Below are 21526 nucleotides of genomic sequence, written 5' to 3'. Positions count from 1 at the left end.
TACATAGATCCTTTACAAAAGAAAGATATGAAATAATAAAACTAATGGGATGCCTACAAAGATGAACTCAAAAACAAATTCATTATTAAATATTTTCAATATTAAAAAAAAAGCCTAAAAGTAAATGAACTAAGCATTCAAATCAATAAGTTAGAAAGAATTTTTTAAAAATGAGAAAGGAAATAAAGGTAAAACCAGAAATTAAAGAATTATGAAATAAAAACTATTAGAATTATAAATAGACCAAGAGTTATATATTTGGAGGAAAAATAATACAAAAATACCCTGGGAATTTCTAGTTAAGGAACACACACATGCAAGCACACATTAATATATTAGGAATGAGAAAGGGAATAGAAAAACAGGTTGAATATAATCTTTTTTTTTATTATAAAAGACCTCCATTTCCCATAATATGGAAGGCTACATTACTTACTCCCAGCTGGAGGGAAGAACAACTTAAAATGATGGATAGCACATAAAAGCAAATTCTTTAAAGCAACAGGCATTTGATGGGATCATAAGAAATTTCCAGGTCAAAATCTAAATAGAGAAGGAACCCCAGAAATATAAGTAGAGCACTTGAACTGCTTTTGCCTTAGGAACATTTGCTAAACCAGGGAAATTTTGGCTTTAGTAGCTTTGTAGAGCATGGAAAAAGAAATGAAAGCCAAGGGTTTACCCAAGGTGAAGATCTAAAAGGAGATCCTTACCCCATAAAGCCAAGATACCAAAGGGAAGGACGAGCCAGCAGTGAACATGCCCACTTCTGCAAGGAAAGTTGCCTTGGCTCTGACCAGAGCAGGGATGGGAAGTAAAAACCATTTCTGAAAAGTTGTAACAATATGAATGCTTCAGATCAACACTGAAGGATCACAAAAACATAATATTTAGTGAAAGAATCTAGATATAAAATACTTTATGCTATATGATTTCATCTATATAAAGTTCAAAAATAAGCAAATTAAACTATAATTTATGGATATTACTTGGGTGGGAAAACTATTTAAGAAAAAAAGTAGAAAGGTGATTTTTTAAAAGTCAGTACAGTCTGCCCTCCATATCCATGGATTTCCAATACTTGGATTCAACCAATCTCAGATCAAAAATACTTAGAAAAAAAAATTCCAGAAAGTTTCAAAAAGCAAAACTTGAATTAGCCATACAACTATTTACCTAGCATTTACATTGTATTAGGTATTATAAGTAGTCTAGAGGTGATTTAAAGCATACAGGAGGATGCGTGTAGGTTAACGTGCAAGTACTACACCGTTTTATATAAAGGACTTGAGCATCTGAGTATTTTGGTATGTGTGGGGGTCCTAGAACCAATCCCCTGTGAATACTTAGGGACAACTTTATTATGGTTGCCTTTAGGAGTTGGAGGGGTTGTGTTTGGGAAGAGGATTGAGGAAGGCTTCTGGGAATCTGAGAGCATTCTATTTCTTGACCTAAGTAGTGGTTATATGACTAGTTATGTCACTTTTTATCATTTATTAATCAGTACACATATATTTCATGTACTTTTCTATGTTTATATTATATTTCACAATAAAAATATTTTTTACTATATGGGTCATGTTTCTCTGACATTTCAATTCAGTTAAGCTGAGAGGGCAATAAGAAAGTAGTAGAGGGAATTCCCTGGTGGTCCAGTGGTTAGGACCCCACACTTACACTGCAGGGGCATAGGTTTGATCCCTGGTCAGGGAACTAAGATCCCACAAGCCACACAGCACAGCCAAAAAAAAAAAAAGGAAAGAAAGTAGGAGAAAAAATTCCCATATGTTTGCGAAAAAATCACTGGAGAAAATGTTATAGTGAAAATTAGAATATACTTTGACGTGACTAATACTCAAAATAGTACATAACAAAAAGTGATGGGATGCAGATAAGCTGTACATAGAAGGAAATTTACTGCCTTAAATTCTCAGTATAAGAAATGAAGAAAGAGTGAAGATTAATGAGTTATATACATCATCTCAAGAAGGCAGAAAAATACTAACAAAATAAATTCACAGAAAGTAGAAGGAAATAGTAAGAAGACAAGCAGAAATAAATGAAATAGAAAACAAACATACAATGAAGAGAAACAACAAAGGCAAAAGTTGGATCTTTGAAAAGATTAATAAAATTCTAAACCTCTGAGGAGAGTGATCAAAAACAAACAGATATGGCACAAATGATCAATACAAATAATATAAAATAGAATATAAGGGAGGTTAAAGACACTATACATAATAATTAGAGGGTATTGTGAACATTTTATCTGTTATGTCAGCAGATTTGAAAATTTAAGTGAAATAGGGGAATACTTTAAAAATATAACCACAACTTACACAAGAAGAAATAGAAAACTTGAATAGTCCTATAACCATTGAAAAAACTGAACCAGAAGTCATATATATTCCCATTTAAAAAAAAAAAAAAACCTTCAAGCCCAGATGTTTTCATCAGTGAGTTTCAGCAAACAATCAGAAAAAAAGTATCCAATTTCACACAAACATTCCCAGAGAATAGAAAAGAGGGAAAACTCCCATACTAATTTTAATAGGCTACCATAACTTGGATATGAAAATCTACCAAAAACTTTTCAAGAAATGTATTTACAGGCCGGTCTGAAACATGAACTTAAATGCATAAATTGTAATTGAAACTAACATCAAATACAGCAATGTATAAAAAGTACAGTAATTCAAGACCAAGTTGAGGTTCTCCCAGAATGTAGATTTGGTTTTAATTAGAAAGTCAATTAATGTAATTCACCACATTGACAATTCATAAGAGAGATACTGAAAGCCAACATAAAACTTAAGGCTTATTCCAGAAATACAAAGATATTTTAATGTTGACTATTAAAGCTACATCAGCTTGGTCATGTTAGGGAAGCATCTTATTCCTTGTTTACTATAACTTTAAAAATATAATCAAGAATGAATGATAAGTATTATCAAATGTCTTAATTTTTATCTAAACAGATGGTCATGTGGTTTTTCTCCAATGATCTATTTGATTTAACATCTTACATTATATTTATAAGGTATAAATACTGACAAGGTGTGACCAAACTATTTTTATTTCCTGATGGTATTATTGTCTACCAAGAAAATTAATTTTAAAACTATTAGAACTAGTTAGAGAGTATCACCTGAGACTCTTGATAAACCTTATCATCAGCAGGTTAGTCTTCATTCTTTCTCACAGGAACACATGGGGTTAATAAACTGTGACACATTCTTAATTAAGTCACACTAAGATCCGTGTGTTCCCTCCCAGAAAATGAATTATACATAATGCAACACGAGAAGATCATTTAATGTTTAAAACATTCTTGTTAAAGATTTTAGTTGTCTAGAAATTATGCTTCTTGCTACTTAACACTTACAGTTTAGGTATACAAGTTAGCCCTAATGAGGTTAAAGTTGTTTTTGGAAATCACCACTGAACATGTTTCACTGGTAAAAGTCTTGAGACTGAAGGATACCTTGAGCACACAGGTTCTGACCCAGAGGTCGTAGTAACAGGGGTCGGCACAACCCCTTTTTGTGACGAGTAAGGCAGTGGTCCTAAGAAACCACTTCTTCACAAGAGGACTGCAAGCAAGAAGGGCATTGTCTGAACGTGCTTGATCGTATTTGACGAGGAACAAAAGGGGACCAGAATCCCTTCATTGGTCTCCATTTCTTGATGTCATAAAATTTCCACACACTGTGACCAGATTTTAGAGCTGGAATAAGGCCTCACCAAAGAAGGGGTAGCAGTTGGTAAGTTTGACAAGCTTTTTACATAGAAACTTTACTAAGGAAGCCAAAATAAAACAAATGGATAAAAATTGATAAATTTCCTTTATAACAGCAAAACTAGTTATTAGGCACAATAAAAAATGCCTGATTCACAATATCAAAAAAATTTTGTACATCATAAAGATGGCATCACAAATAAATGGGGAAAGGAAGCACTATGTAATCAATGGTCTAGGGAAAATTGGTTAATTAGGAAGGGAAGCAAGAGCAAGGCAGTATGTGAAGCTGGGTTGTCACTACTCGTCCTCTTTGAGGTGCCTGGTAGAAAGCAGAGAAGACAGCAGATTTTTTTTTTTTAATTTTTATTGGAATATAGTTGATTTACAATGTTGTGTTAGTTTCAGGTGTACAGCAAAGTGAATCAGTTACACATATACATATATCCACTCTTTTTTTAGATTCTTTTCCCATATAGGCCATTACAGAGTATTGAGTAGAGTTCCCTGTGCTATACAGCAGGTTCGTGATTTTGTTATCTATTTTACATATAATAGTGTGTATATGTCAGTCCCAATCTCCCAATTTATCCCTCCCCCCCTTATCCCCTGCTAACCATAAGTTTGTTTTCTATATCCATGACTCTACTTCTCTTTTGTAAATAAATTCATTTGTACCCTTTCTTTTTAGATTCCACATATAAGCGATATCGTATGATATTTGTCTTTCTGTGTCTGACTTACTTCACTCAGTATGACAATCTCTAGGTCCATCCATGTTGCTGCAAATGGCATTATTTTGTTCATTTTTATGGCTAAGTAACATTCCATTGTATATATGTACCACACCTTCTTTATCCATTCCTCTGTTGATGGACATTTAGGTTGATTCCATGTCCTGGCTATTGTAAATGTTGCTGCAATGAACACTGGGGTGTATGTATCTTTTTGAATTATGGTTTTCTCAGGGTATGTGCCCAGGAGTGGGATTGCTGAGTCATATGGTAGTTCTATTTTTAGTTTTTTAAGGAAACTCCATACTGTTCTCCATAGTGGCTGTATCAATTTACATTCCCAAGGACGGCAGATTTGAGAGTCTTCTGCCTCAGTTATCAAATCTCCCAGTAATGTGTGATTCCTAGATCTACATCTATCTAATTTAGTTATTTAAAGGTTGGAAGGGAATACACAGTGTTAGCAGTGGCTATCGCCCAGTTTCATAATGTTTTCACTTAATATGCAAAGAGCACTTTTTTACTTTTTTCAATGAAAAGAACATTTAATAATGACAGCAGAGACATACTCTGCTTCTGGTTTCAACAAGATGATGATGTAGCCTTATTTCTCCCTGCCCCTCCCTGCTAAGGACAACTATAAACCCCAGACACAAGGCAAGACACAAGCAAAGGAAAACTCTGGAAATGTAAAGAGGAGATGAGCTGATTTAGGACCCAGGAAAGGAGGACATCTAACACCTTTCCCAAGTTTTTCTTTGTTTTGTTTTAAATCAGAGAAGTCTGTTTCTAAGTAGCTCTAAGAGCAGGTAAACAACATTACTGCAAAGAATTTTTAAGCAAAAAAAAAACCCACAAACCCTAAATTAGGGTTGCCAGATTCAGTACTTGTATTTGTTGTTAATCTGAAATTCAAATTTAACTAACCATCCTCTATTTTATCTGGCAACCTAACCTAAACTTAAACGCATTTTGAATTTATAGAATTTTGATGGTTATGTTACCACAATTATTTCTTAGGACAGTAGTTCTTAACTTTGATGTCAGATTATAATCAACTAGGGAGCTAGAGTCTCAGGGGGTGGGAACAGGGTATCAGTAATTTTAAAATTGACCCTTCCCCACCCTCTCCACCAGCCACCTCTCTCCCAACCAAGTGATCCTAATGTGCAAAGCTTAGAAAAACTGATCAATGTTTTCAGGTGCTTAAACATTCTCTAGTTTACAGAAAGTTATGAAAAATCAAATTTCCAAGATAATTACCTTAATCTAATTTGATGTCTTTAAATACATTGTCTTAACTGGACAGTAATATATGTGATATATGTGACGTGACCACATCACTCTACAGGCAGCCTGTTTTTCACTACATTTCTCTGGAAATTTCAAGTTTTTTTCCCTCTCATTTCGGAGAAAAATTGCTAAAGATGATGGTATAAAAGCAAGTAAAAACTCTTCCCTAAGCGGAGATGAAAAGCAATTCAATGTAGTATTTTTTAAATTGTATTTGGTGACGGACTTTTATTTCAAAGGAGAAGGAAAGAAATTTATAAAAAGCAGATTATGTTAAAAGTATGAGCCCTTGCCTTCTAGCATAATTCAATATTTATCAAATTCTTTGTGTATTTCTGCTGAGCTTGGAAAGAGTAGCTTTGGTCTCATGACTAATATTCAACTGTCTATGATAAATATTCTTAGTCCCATTTACACAAAATTCAAGCGTGCTTTTTTTTTTTTTCCTTTCAATTTCACAAGAAAGGGAGAAAAGACTGAACCGCTGAATGTTTCTTTTTTGATCTTATGTACTATTTCAGCTTGTTGGAAGAAATGAGAAATGTCTGCATTCCATTGTCCGTGTTAGCCTGTCTTCCTACTGCTAAGTGTAGGCAACTACACTTACAAAAGGATCAAAAGTTGTGAGTTCAATTGCTCCTTCATTTTCTAGTCTATTGACATTTCTTGGGAATATCAGCCAATTTTGTTGAAAATGGTTTATTATAAACCTTGAAATGACCATTTCCTACCTCACATCCTAAATCATTATTTCCTCCCTAGGGATAGTTGATGAGGTGTCTTCCAAATACCTCATGATCATTGGTTAATGCAAACTGCTGATCGGAAAGAGAATTCACCCTAAAACTGGTGGTCTCATGGAGAAAGCCTGGGGCCACCCTGACGGGTAGGTACTGGGGCACCACCTGGGGTGAGAGCTCCACACTCCATCCAGAGCCAGCCCTTGACCTCACAGATTTGATTTATAATCTCTCAGGTAAAGACTCAGGTTAAACACACTCTTACAGATTAATGTGTGTGACCAGAATGCCAATTTATTGATCGGTCATAAAAATATAACATAGACTTGTCAACAATTCTCTCTACAGGCAAATTTCCATTTGAGTCCAAATTTCAATCAGAAGAGGAGTAAGATGATTTAAAAACCTGAAACGGCAGCTCCATTTGGGGATTTTATCTTCTACATTGCTAGTCACCAGGTTAGAGCCAAGTGTTGTCAGGCAAGGGTATATCTCTTATCCCTGTGGTGATCTTGCATTACTGAAGAACTGATGCTTTATAAGCTTTTAAATATTGGGTTGGTCAAAAAGTTCATTCGGGTCTCCCATAATATCTTATGGAAAAACGCAAACGAACTTTTTGGCCAACCCAATAGTTTACTCCAGAGTTTAGCTATATTTTTATCTTTTCATATTCTGAGGAGCATTTCAACTCTTAAGCCGCATGAGAACAGAAATCTTGTCCGTCTCAGTCACAACTCTACCCCAGAGCCTAGAACAGTGCCTGGAACATAGTAAACACTAACAATGATAACAATAATTGAAAGAACAAAGCCTGTTGTCTCTTAGGTGTTCCTACACTACACAAATGTTGTTAGAAAAAAGAGCATATACTAAGTACCCATGGATTATTCTGCTTTTTGAAGATCTCAAAGAGAATAATTCACAGAGCATTTGCCCTTGAACAATCAATTTAAATTAGACTTCCCCTCCCCCACCCACCCCTTTATTATTCTCTCTCTCATCCTTCTTTTCCTTCAGCACTTACCGTAATCGGTAGTTTGCAATTTATATGTGTTTATTTATTTAAGGTCTGAATCATAAGCTCCAGAAGGCAGGGACTGTGTCCATTTCATATATCACCTGTATCTATAGCCCACCTTTATGCTGTGGGCTTCATGATATTTAATAAAAATCGCCTTGAATTTTATGAGCTGCATCTATCTTGCTCCTAGGAGAAATCACTAATGACTTGAGGACTTTGGATATCAGGCTAGTTGGAGGATGAGCTATTCTGGAAGGCAGGCAGCCATCCCAACACCCCAAAATCCCACCCCATAGGGAACTGCTGGTCATAGGCAGACTGTGAATCATCAGTGTTCCCAGGCTATCTATAGAAGGAAAGAGCAAGGAAACAATTTAGTTCATGTTCATTTTGTAAATCTGAAAGTTAAGATTAATTTATCATTTGGATAGGAATCTAGTTGCATGCTTAATAATCACTAAAATTTGTTCATCTCAACTAACATTCAGTTAATAATGCACTTTTGCCTTGACTATTAAATTTTATATATTTAAATGCTATTTACATCTAACTTTACATTTTTATTGTGTTATGATAGGCAATTCACTGAAATAAATCGCGTGCTTAGAGGTAGTTAAGTAAAATATAAAGGTAGTGATAAAAATGGTAATGTAATAGAACAGCAATGTAAATGTAAACAGTGAACAGGAGTCCAATGCAAATATTGAATGTGAGGCTGTATATGTTAGAACAAGTGAATCTTGATGAATATGTGAAAATTGGATTTTATCAGACCAGCAATCAATTTGCCTCTAGTTTCTATTACATTGTCTCTTACAAAACTTTGTTAAAGAATGGCAAGAAGCCACAGAGGCTTTTGCATTGCTTTCAAAGTATCATGACCTTTCTGATAAACCAATTGAGTTTTTCCTGAACAAGCACAAAATAATGCTTTCTAATATGAAATTGATAAATTTTGTCATTTAAAGGTGGAGAAGAGACCAAAACTAAAGAAACATTAATCAAAGTTGTACACCAAACAAAACAAAACACACCAACCAACCAACAAACAAAATAACAAATATAGAAGTCACATATTGCTAAAAAGTTTACAAATCCAGCTATAAGGCTAATGATAATTACCATGCTCAGGAAGAAATTTTAATTAGCTACTGGGAATTTCATAATCCAAGTGGACTGTTGAACATCGTATAATATTAATGGCATTCAGCAAAGAAGGGCCATGTCTATCATGAGTGCATGCTGGTAGATATTTGGCCTACATTTGGAAAGAATCAGATGTCCAGAGTATCAGTCAATGCTTGGCAGAAATGTGCAGAAATATATAAAAGGGAAGTGCTCAGCGACCTACTGATTAGTTTATTGCTCCACCCCCATGCTAGAGGAGATTTTTTTCATGTAGTTGACAATATTTTGTGAACCATGATGTAGGCTGGAAGGATACCGCCAGCACCAGTTATGAATTCAAGGAGGAAGTGCTTACTTATTTGGATAAAATACTTGTATCCTTATCCCTTGCTTCCTCCCCAGAACATAGTTGGTGAAAGTAGTTAATACGTTTAAACTGTGGTCACCAAGTGTTTATCTTTTAAGCATGCTTTGTGAAGAAATTGGTGGTAAGTACAAGCCTTCTTTTCCACACAGAAGTAAACTGTTTATCAAGATGAAGGTGTTTAAACAAGCTTTTAAAATCAGGGATGCAATAAAAGCATTTCTTCATGACACTAGTAATGCCATTTTTTAAAGTAGTTTTTTCAAGTAGTATATTTCAATGATATATTCTGTTTTTAACAGCCTTAGTCTATCACGTCAGAGTATAAATTTTTATCATTTTAAATATTATGGCTCTCAGGATGTCTTAAGAAGATCAAACTATGGTATAAATATCTTAATCAACAAGTTTGATTTTAACACGTGATTTTTTTCATTCATCGGAGAAATCCAAGACATTATGGGATGTGCTTATGTGTTATATCCCTAAAATTAAGATAAATAAAAGAAACTTAACTCAAATGCTGTCCCCAAGCCTGGAGAAACACTTTGCAGAGCCAAATGAAATCAAAGTGGAGACCTACTCCATTTACTATCATCTCTGAGGTTGCAACAGAGAACGTTCCAGGTATTACATGTGGTGGGTTTTTTTTTTATCCTAAAATTTTTTTTTTAGCCTAATGACTGACTTACTGCTGAGAGAGAAACCAGAACATACTTTCTGGGTATATGTTTGAGCCGTAGATTTAGAAGTATCAGACAGAGGTCATGAACAATTTTGCGAATTCTGATGACCAGTAAGTATGGTTAGGATTTTCTATTTCAGTAGAAATGAGTAAGGTAAAAATCTGGAGAGTTCCCTGGTGGCCTTGTGGTTAGGATTCTGGGCTTTCACTTCCGTGGCCTGGGGTTCAATCCCTGACTGGAGAACTGAGATCTTGCAAGCCTCGCGGTGTGGCCAAAAAAAAAAAAAAGAATCTGACTGGATGTGGGCTGTAACCTGTGCCTCCCGTGCTCCCTCTTTTAGAGGGTTAATGAAACCTTCATGAAAGATTACAAACAGTATTGTCCCTTTCCCTGATACAATAATTATTATTAGTCGCTGAAAACTATTCTGTTTCAGATGAACCTTGCAAACATTATGTGAAGTGAAATAAGCCAGATGCAAAAGGACAAATATTGTATGATTCCGCTTATATGAAGTACCTAGAATAATTTATAGAGACAGAAGGTAAACGAGAAGTTACCAGGGATGCAGGGGTGGGGGGAGGGCAGCGGGGAGTTCGTGTTTAAGGGTTCAGAGTTTCTGTGTCGGGTGACTGAAAAGTTCTAGAAGCGGATGGGAATGATGGTTGCATAACAAAGTGAATGTACTTAATACCACTGAACTGTACACTCGAAAATGGTTAAAATGGTAAATATTATGTTATGTGTATTTTACCACAGTGAAAAACAATGTTTTATTACTATTTTAGATCTTTTTTTTTTTTTTTTTTGGCCACACTGCACGGCTTGTGGGATCTTAGTTCCCCGACAAGGGATCGAACCCACACCCCCTGCAGTGAGAGCACAGAGTCAGACCACTGGACCACCAGGGAATTCCCTTATTACTATTTTAAAACTGTAATAAAAATGCATTTCAGCCTACCGCACGTGGTTAGTCTTGCGTGGAGCAAACGCCCAACGAGCAGCCCATGCACGCCGGAAACCAGCTCTGGAAATTCCCACCACGGCCTTTTGAAGCATCAATGCTACAGTCTAAAGGAAGTGAGAACCGATTGGCAAAGGCCAAGAGGAGGTGGCCTTGAAGAATGGAGGCCCGGAGGTGAAAGTTGGGGCCCTGCGTAGTTTGCTGTGGAGAATCCACTCTCCTCTGGAGTCCAAAGAGAAACTGAACGTTTGGTTTCCTCCCCACGGAGAATTCCGTGCAGTGTCAGGCAACAGAAGCACACTTGCTGTTTGTTTGATAGTTTATTTTGCACTTTAACTCATTAGGCATATTCAGCTGAAAGCCTTTGGCTGTGGAATTTCTTCTTTAGGCAACTGCAGTAATGGAAACAAGAGGCCTTTGGGACTTAAAGAGGAGCATCTCCTGGGCCTTTACTGGAAGACGGGCTCCTAGAGTGAGCCATGGAATGCTAATAAGTGTTCCATGAAAAAAGGTATCTGTGGTCCAGTAAGTAATTGCTGCCGCAGGTTTCTCCACCGCAGAACTTTCCAAAGTGGTTTTTGAACTGACAAAAGGGTTAGTTCTTTCTTTTTGTTTTTAAAATTTTTATACAATTTTTAAAGGTTACTTTCCATTTGCAGTTATTACAAAGTATTAGCTATATTCCCCATGTTGTACAATACATCCTTGAGACTATCTTACACCCAGTAGTTTGTACTTCCCACTCCAGGTTAGTCCTTTCTTAAATGTTGCTGACATTGTGGTAGGTCTTAAAGTCGACCTCCTTTATTCTTTTCACAGGGTATTTTGTGGCACGTGTGTTCTGGGGAGCACATCCTGGGGAAGGTTGGCCCTGAGGAATTGTGATACTGTGATCAGAAATATATATTTGGCTTTCCTCCCGATTTCTGGCACAGAGCTCTTAAAGCCCCTGGTATTTTCTAAGTGATAAGAATGATAAAGGTGTCTTTTTAAAAATTTAAGTACAGTTGATTTACAATATTGTGTTTGTTTCAGGTGTACAGCATAGTGATTCAGTTTTTTTTGCAGATTATACTCCATTATAGATTACTGTAAGATAATGGATATAACTCCCTGTGCTATACAGTATATCCTTGTTACTTACCTATTTTATTTATTTTATATATAGTAGTTTGCACCTGTTAATCCCATACCCCTAATTTGTCCCTCCCCACCTTCTCTCTCCCCTTTGGTAACCACAAATTTGTTTCCTGTAGCTGTGAGTCTGTTTCTGCCTTGTGGAAACATTCATTTGTATTATTTTTTTAGAGTCCACATGTAAGTGATACCATATAGTATTTGTCTTTCTCTGACTCATTTCATCTCATTTTCTAGGTCCATCCACGCTGCTGCAAATGGCAGTATATCATTTTTTCAGGCCCACCCCTTGACTTCTGGAGATTGCATCAGTTGTCAATGGCCAATGATTTAATCAACCCTGCCTATGTAATGAGGCCTCAAAATGACAGGGTCAGAGAGCTTCCTTGTTGGTGAACATGTGGAGATTTGGGGATAGCGGTGCTCTCGGAGGGCATGGAGATCTGCATCCTTTCCCGGTCTCTTGTCCTGTGCATCTCTTCCATATGGCAGTTCCTGAGTTATACCCTTTTATAATAAATCAGTAATACAGTAAGTAAAATGTTTCTCTGAGTGCTGTGACTCGCTCTAGCAAAGTAATTGACTCTAAGCAGTGGGGTCGGGGGTGGGGTCACTGGAATCCCTAATATACAGCTGGTCAATCAGAAGCACAGGACACAACCTGGACTTGCACTCGTGTCTCGTGGGTGTGTGTGAAGGGAAGCGAGGAGCAGTCTTGAGGGACTGAGCCCTTAACTTGTGGGATTCTTTAAAGTTTTTTTAAAGTGTGTTCATTGACTTCATAACTTTTTTTTTTTTTTTTTATGGCTGCATTGGGTCTTCGTTTCTGTGCGAGGGCCTTCTTCTGTCGCGGCAGGTGGGGGCCACTCTTCATCGCGGTGCGCGGGCCTCTCACTATCGCGGCCTCTCTTGTTGCGGAGCACAGGCTCCAGACGCGCAGGCTCAGTAGCTGTGGCTCACGGGCCTAGTTGCTCCGCGGCATGTGGGATCTTCCCAGACCAGGGCTCGAACCCGTGTCCCCTGCATCGGCAGGCAGACTCTCAACCACTGCGCCACCAGGGAAGCCCAACTTGTGGGATTCTTGGTAGATAAGTGTCAGAACTGAGTTAAATTGTAGTACACACAGCTGGTGTTGGAGAATTGCTCGCTGGTGGGCACAAAACCCATACACTGGAACTGGTGTCAGAATCAAGAGAATCATTTATACTGTTATTTATTTGCTTCTCACTCCTGTTTTATATGATCACTGCAGGTTATCTGTCAGTGGCTCAGTTGCTCTCAAATATCGTAACAATTTTTGTTTATCATAAGTTTAAAGTAACATTTACTGTTTTTTTCCTTATTAGAAAAAGCAATGCAATCTTATTGAAGAAAATTGTAAAACACAGATCAGCAAAAAGAGTAACTAAAACACCCATCTAGGGGTAATCACTGGTAACAACTCCTAGTTATCAATTCAGCTCTCTTCTTATTATAAATATATACACATTTATTTATTACAAAGATACCATTCGGTACACATTTATTTAAATCTGAATTTTAAGTTAACAGTCTACCACAGACTTCTTCCCATTCCAATAAATATCCATCCACAGTATAATTTCTCATGGCTAAAAAATTCCATATTTATAAATATATATGCATAATATTAAAATGCATTTCTGAACTATTGGCACAGACTTTGTAGGTTTAGGAAATACGTAAATGCATTCATTTCTTTTATCTCTTCTGTGTTGCACTTTAATGCAATTATAAAGAAAGGATTTCGTCCACCTTTCCTAATCCCTCCACAGCTGCATTTTGACTGTTTGGGTATAGCCACAGCTGATCAAGGTTATGTATGTTGCTATTTTTGCCTATACTATGGCTCTCAGATGAATCATGGGAAGTGACTATAGTTTCTAGAGACACCTGTTAGCAGTTCACGTGTATTTATTTATGCACTGATCATCGTCTTGTTGTACACTCAGGACTATAGATGGCGGTTAGCAACTGAAACGCAAAGTTCAAAATGGAAAACGGGGAAAATATGAAACTTCTGCCAGGAAAGGAATTTGGCTTTTGAACTGAAACCTGTAGAGAACGCCAGCACTTTTCCAAAGATGATGCTACCTAAGTATTTCCACTTGCTACCCAAAGCCTATCTGTAATTATGTTCATATTTCAAAGGCCCTCAGAGATCAAAAGGAATTGAGGACTGCGTTCTGCTGGCAAACCCCTGTTTCTCGGGAAACAAAGAATGTCGGTGAAAGGAGCCATTTCTCTTTTGACTTTTTTCAGGGACCCAAGTGAGTCTCCTCCCCTTGTCAATCATGTCTCCTCTTTTCTCACTGCCTCAATATCACGCAAAGAAATCACGGTAGAGCAACGTTTCCTGTGAGTTCAGCTAAACCACCTGAGTTCCCACTCCATCCTTGGTGAGAGGGACCGCTCCGCTGATGAAAGAAAAAGTTCCCTTCAATTTGAGGACCAAGTCAGCCACCAACTAGAAGCTCTGGAGTCTAGAGGGTTTAGTCCGAGGTAGAAATTAAAATTATGAACATAATCAAAGATATTTTGACATTAAATTAAATTAAATTAAAAGTGGAGTGTATACCTTTACTTTTTAAAATATATAGGTGATAGATTCACTGGGAGATATTACTGTTTCTAAACCATAAGCATTTCTAATCACATACCAGACTAAGCACAAACTGATAAACAAAGGATCAAAGATCACACACTTCAAGAAACAAGGCTAGTCTAATTCTAAAATCTATTTTGGTTTATCAAATATAACTTTCCCCTTTCAATTCCAAATCATGCAGGCCATTTCTAAGGATATTTCTATGGACTTAGAAAATAGATCTTGTTTTTCCCCCAAAAGAGGGCTTTTGTTACCAGTAAACGAACTACACACACACACACACACACACACACACACACACATGCATGCACACAGGCACACACAAGCTTCCATCCAGTTTCCAATAATATTTCCAGAGCAGTTGTTAATACTGTTGCATGCTAACATTTTAGAAACTTTCACAATTTAAAATGAAGCCAGGATTCATTTAAAAAGTTCCAATTGAAAAAGTCCCAAAGGAATACTTAATTAATGCTCCAAAAAGTAATTGTTGATTGAAACCCTGTTCTTCAGTCAACGCATCTCCCAGAAACAACAAAAAATATGTATTTGCTGACATAGAAATATATTTCTATTTTCACTTAAAATGACCCATCTTACTCACATGTGTTTAGTCATTTAAAAAAAATAAATTTATTTATTTTATTTATCTTTGGCTGCATTGAGTCTTCGTTGCTGTGCGCGGGCTTTCTCTGGTTGTGGCGAGCGGAGGCTACTCTTCGTTGTGGTGCGTGGGCTTCTCATTGCGGTAGCTTCTCTTGTTGCGGAGCACGGGCTCTAGGCACGCAGGCTTCAGTAGTTGCAGCATGCAGGCTCAGTAGTTGTGGCTCGAGGGCTCTAGAGTGCAGGCTCAGTAGTTGTGGCGCACGGGCTTAGTTGCTCCGCGGCATGTGGGATCTTCCTGGATGAGGGCTCAAACCCCTGCCTTGGCAGGCAGATTCTTAAACACTGCACCACCAGGGAAGTCCCACATGTGCTTAGTTCTCTCTCTTTTCTCTCTCTCTCTCTCTCTCCCTCTCTCCTCTCTCTCTCTCTCCCCCCGCCACACACACATGCACACACACACAATTAGATAATAAGTACCCCCAAAATATTTCTCGAATAAATGATCCTTCCTTAGGGTAAGAAAGTATATGCACATGACCTGAGCAGAATTATTTCTTAAATCAAGACCGTTAAGAGAGACAAGACTTTTAATGAAAATGTATAAATTTTGAGAGACTTTTAGAGCTGGTAATGACCTAATAGATCCTTTCATCCAACTCCTTCACTGTATAGATGAAAAACTCCTGCCCAGGAAAGCTAAGTTGAGCTGCCCAAGGCCATACAGCCATCTGTTGGCAAAGCTGACACTGAAACTCCCCAGGCCTCCCAGGTTTCCCAACACCCATGCTGAACACTTTTCACTCCTACTCTATCATCTTTCATGCAGTGTATGTTTCATGAAATCTATATATGCAATAATAATATACAAAGGCATTTATTGAAAATTATGCTACTCATGAGTCCATTCCTTACAGAAACCTTCACCTACCTCTCAGACTTTGTCAGCAAGCCCCCATTCACTGTCATAGATTGACATCCCACTCCTTCGAAGCACCAACCACAGATGTAATTTTACATTTACTTGTCTGATCATAAGCGTGTAAACTCTATGAGGGCAGGAAATATATCTACTTTTGCTCACCTTTATATCCCAAGCATCCAGCACAAAATAGATCTTAATATATTATATGGCACAAAATAGATGCTTAATTAACTACTTATTGAATGAATGGTGATCATTTGTGCTAATGGTTAAAAAAATTAATGCTGAGTTAACATATACACACATAATTATATATCTATATTCCTCTCTCTCTCTCTCTCTATATATATATATAAAATCTTCCTGTTTTATATATAATAGGAATATTATATATAAAACAGGAAGATTTTATACATAAATATATATATATATAATAGGAATTGGTTCATGCATTATGAAGGTCAAGAAGTCCCATGCTCTGTTGTCTGCAAGATGGAGAACCAGGAAAGTTGGTGGTATAATTTGGTCCCAATCTGAAGATCTGAGAACCAGGAGCACCAGTGTCCAAAAGCAGGAGATGATGGATGTCTCAGGTCAAGAAAAAAGAGCATATTCACCCTTGCTCTGCCCTTTTGTTGTATTCAGGCCCTCAACAGTTCAGATGATGCCCACCCAGATCGCTCTCTCTCACCTCTGCTTCCATTGTCACATCTCCTTCTCTGATTCTGACTCTCTTTCCCTTATAAGAACCTTTGTGATTACACTGGGCCCATCTGAACAATCTCTCCATTTCAAGATCTTTAACTTAATCATATCTGCAGAGTCCCTTTTGCCTTGTAAGATAACATATTCACAGGTTCTAGGGATTAGGACGTGCCTAGCAAAATTGATGGAATAAATTTAATAACTCCTAGAACTATCATTGTGAATTTAGCACAACAAAGATAAAAGATTCCAAAAGCTTCCAGTGGTGAAAATTAACAGGTCATCTAAAAAAGATTGATAATCAGGCTGGTACCAGTTTCTCACCAACAGTCCTAGATAACAAGGACAAACTCTATCAGTGCTTTCAAAGTTTTTAGGGGGAAATTATTTTCAACCTGGAATTCTGTACCCAAACTGTCCATCAAGGGGGAGAGCAAAATGTAAAACATTTTCTCAAAGTTTACCTTCATCTTTTTAAAAGGAAATAACTTGTAGTAGAACTCCAACAAATTGAGGCAATAAACCAATAGACAGGATGATATGAATCCAGGAAACATAAGTTCAACTTGAGAGGGCAGTGAAGGGAAGTCCTGAGAAAGTGGCTGTCTGTTAGGAGCTAGAGAGTGATATCTGTGGGTTGGAAGGGGAGGGAAACAGCTCCAGGAGGGAGGGCTCCAGAAAACGGGGCATTTGGTGGACTAAACAGTCGGATGAAGACACTGGTAAATTTTGAAGTTGTGATAAAGGAACAGAAGGATTCAAGTAGAAAAGCAGAACAAGTTTGAGATGATAGAAGATTGACAGATGACAGATTAGATAGATAGATATAGAGAGAGATGGGTAGATAGATAGAGAGATGGATAGATAGATAGAGAGAGAGAGAGATGGACAGATAGATGGACAGATAGAGAGATGGATAGATAGAGAGATGGATAGAGAGAGAGATGGATAGATAGAGAGATAGAGAGATGGATAGATAGAGAGATAGAGAGATGGATAGATAGATAGATAGATAGATAGATAGATAGATAGATAGATAGATATAGAGATAGAGAGATGGATAGAGAGATAGATAGAGAGATGGAGAGATAGAGAGATAGAGAGATGGATAGATAGATAGGGAGATGGATAGACAGAGAGATGGATAGATAGAGAGATATGGATAGATAGAGAGATAGAGAGATGGATAGATAGAGAGATGGATAGATAGATAGATATAGAGATAGAGAGATGGATAGAGAGATAGATAGAGAGATAGAGAGATGGATGGATAGATAGATAGATAGATAGATAGATAGATAGATATAGAGATAGAGAGATGGATAGAGAGGTAGATAGATAGAGAGATGGATAGATAGAGAGATAGAGAGATAGAGAGATGGATAGATAGATAGGGAGATGGATAGACAGATAGATAGAGAGATGGATAGATAGAGAGATAGATAGATAGAGAGAGAGATATGGATAGATAGAGAGATAGAGAGATGGATAGATAGATAGATACAGAGATAGAGAGATGGATAGATAGATAGATACAGAGATAGAGAGATGGATAGAGAGATAGATAGAGAGATAGAGAGATAGAGAGATGGATAGATAGATAGGGAGATGGATAGATAGATAGAGAGATGGATAGATAGAGAGATAGAGAGAGAGAGAGAGAGAGATATGAATAGATAGATAGAGAGATAGAGAGATGGATAGATAGACTGATCACAAAGGAATTGGCTTACATGATTGTGGGGGCTGGTTACAGAAGTCTCAAATCCATAGGCCAGGTTATTGGGAAGAAAGTATCATGGCAGGCTTGAAACCATAGGCACAGACTGAAACTGTTGTCCATAGGTCCAAAGAAATTCTTTTTCTCTGAGGGAAACGTCACCCCACCCACTTTAACCTCCCTTACTTAGAATCAACTAATTGGGGACTTTAATGATCAAAATCCCTTCAGAGCAACACCCAGATTAGAGTCTGAATAACAGAACTCTAGCCTAGACAAGCTGACACATCAAAAACCTCATCCCATCTAGGCAAAACAAAAGAGAAGAAAAGCAATCAGAAACTACAAGAAAAAAATTCACATCATCAGAAAGTTATGGTCTACTACTGTACAGCACAGGCAACTACACTCAATTTTCTGTATTAACCTATATGGGAAAAGAATCTGAAAAAGAAGGGATGTATATGTATAACTGAATCGCTTTGCTGTGCACCTGAAACTAACACATCATTGTAAATCAACTATACTCCAATAAAAATTAAAAAATAAAATAAAATTTTGATTATCTAAAAAAAACAAAGAAAGTTATGGTCCAAGTAAAAATCAAACTAATATTAACTGTTATTTTGATTACACAGTAGAACACAGAAAAGGAGAATCCTTTTGAATTTGACTGTAGAAACATTTTCCATTCAGGGGCACAGTTGTTGTGATATTGGAGGAAGCCTGGTGATCTAGGCTCACCACTTGGCTCTGGATGGATACTATTTACCTAGTTATGATAGTAAACATTGTTTATTGACTTGGAACATGTAGAATCAACCTGTGGGCAAATCACAGGAGACTTGACTCTGTTTAAGGAACACAGTGTAAATGCCATCAACCTTGACATTTTACCAACAGAGGTTCAGGTAACAAGGCTGGGAGGAGAAGTTAAGGGCAAAGTGAAGGAAACAAGAATCGTGAAATTGCTACACTGGGATTGTAATAGGGAAGAACAAATCTGACTCCATGTTGGATCCATTTCTTTTACTTTAACCTTTGTATTCTATTGCTTTTGCTACAAGTTAATCACTAAATTGGATGTTGCCTATAATTTAAAGTATACATAATGGCCCATCTCCTGGAACCCTTCCTCCCGTGCCTGAGCATTGAGCTAAAATACCTTTGGGGCTTCCCTGGTGGCGCAGTGGTTGAGAATCTGCCTGCCAATGCAGGGGACACGGGTTTGAGCCCTGGTCTGGGAGGATCCCACATGCCGCGGAGCAACTGGGCCCGTGAGCCACAGCTACTGAGCCTGCGCGTCTGGAGCCTGTGCTCCACAACAAGAGAGGCCGCGATAGTGAGAGGCCCGCGCACCGCGATGAAGAGTGGCCCCCGCTCGCCGCAACTGGAGAAAGCCCTCTCACAGAAACGAAGACCCAACACAGCCAAAAATAAATAAATAAAAATAAAATTAAAATACCTTTGTTTAAGCTCACAGGAAACATCCTCACCAGGCTCACCTGCGAATGGCTGCAGGAAAGAAGAAATTAACACATCCCCTCCTGAGTCTGGCCAGAGCCAGGAAACATTTGCAACAGCTTATCACCTTGTTTACTTTACCTCCTCACTACCCTCTCTTTGCTTTATAAGAGAAACTAGCAGCCAAACCTGGTCAAGATGGTTCTTTGGGACACTATTCCACCATGTTCTTGGTCTGCTGGCTTTCTGAATAATGTCTCTATTCCTTACCTCAGCAACTTGTCTCTCAATTTATCAGCCTGTCGTGTGGGCAGCACGAGCTTGGACTCAGTAACAGGAGGAGGCAGGAAGGGGATGTGGGAGCCATGTAGACTAGCTAAGTCCTCTATCGCAGTGAGAGGGATTCAGTAGGATAATCAAATAGTCAGCTTGGAAACCTCATTAGGGGATTGCAGGTAGGGAGGGAACTTTAGGGGGCTTTGGGAGACCACAGTAAGATTAATGATCACTCCAGAAAGTAATGGAAAAATCCTGAAACAATGTGGGCTTGCTTGACTCATAAAGCAGAACAAGTCGCTTAGCATCAAAGCCAGATTGGCTTGCTTAACAACAAAATAAAGCTAAAACTTGATTAGCAACAAAATCGCACAACAGAAGCACGAGACATGCCCCCAAACAATAAAACAATGGTGGCATGAGACCTACATCCTGCCCAGTGAGCTCAGTGAGTTAATGACCCCCAAAACATGCTCTTTGACCCCTAAGACATGCTGTTTGCACACTGCCCTATAAACAAGAAAATAATAGTGGAGAATAAGGCCTACAACCTGCCCAGTGGTGTCATCAAGTTAATGACCCCCAGGACATGCTCTGTGCACACAAAAAACAATCATTTATGGAAAGGTGACATTTCAAAGTGAAAGACCCTCATTGCACTGAGACCTGAAATAATTTTTCCAAAGTGCCATGATAGTCCTGGCCTGACCATGTAGGGACAAAAAACCCAACCTGGAGAAGGAGCTGATGTTGAAAGCGTGATGTCTACTCAAGAAAGACAAAGAAAGTCCTCTCCCCCTCCCCTCTCTTCCTTTATTATAAAAATGTAACCCACTAAGTACTCGGGGGCAGTGCAATGCTTGCCTGCCCGCTTGTAAGCTTTACAATCATCCTATTCTAATAATTCACTTCTTATCCATCACTTTGCCTCTCGCTGAATTCTTTCTGCGCTGAGACACAAAGAGCCTGAGCCTCAGCAAGTCCAGACATCAGGTGAGTGATTATAATTAAAAGACCATGGGTTCGGGCTTCCCTGGTGGTGCAGTGGTTGAGAATCCGCCTGCCAACGCAGGCGACACGGGTTCGAGCCCTGGTCTGGGAAGATCCCACATGACGCGGAGCAACTAGGCCCGTGAGCCACAATTACTGAGCCTGCGCGTCTGGAGCCTGTGCTCCGCAACAAGAGAGGCCGCGACCCGCGCACCGCGATGAAGAGTGGCCCCCGCTTGCCGCAACTGGAGAAAGCCCTCGCACAGAAATGAGGACCCAACACAGCCATAAATAAATAAATAAAATAAATTTTTTAAATCTCTTTAAAAAAAAAAAAAAAGACCATGGGTTCAAGTCCCAATCTAAGTTACATCAGTTTCAACGGGAGGGAATCAATAAATGAGGTCT

At 38.1% G+C, this 21526-nt stretch overlaps 1 long non-coding RNA gene across 1 annotated transcript in view; it reads left to right on the top strand.

Annotated features, from left to right (window-relative positions):
• The window catches only part of LOC309627263, a 55032-nt gene that overhangs the window by 20155 nt on the left and 13351 nt on the right, over positions 1 to 21526 (top strand). The gene's annotated exons all lie outside the window — the stretch shown is intronic.

The sequence above is a fragment of the Balaenoptera borealis genome (assembly GCF_965194805.1).
Source record: "Balaenoptera borealis genome assembly, chromosome: 4".
NCBI classification, from domain to species: Eukaryota; Metazoa; Chordata; class Mammalia; order Artiodactyla; family Balaenopteridae; genus Balaenoptera; species Balaenoptera borealis.
Note: the sequence above shows the minus strand (reverse complement) of the source record. Positions and strands in the feature narration are given on the sequence as shown.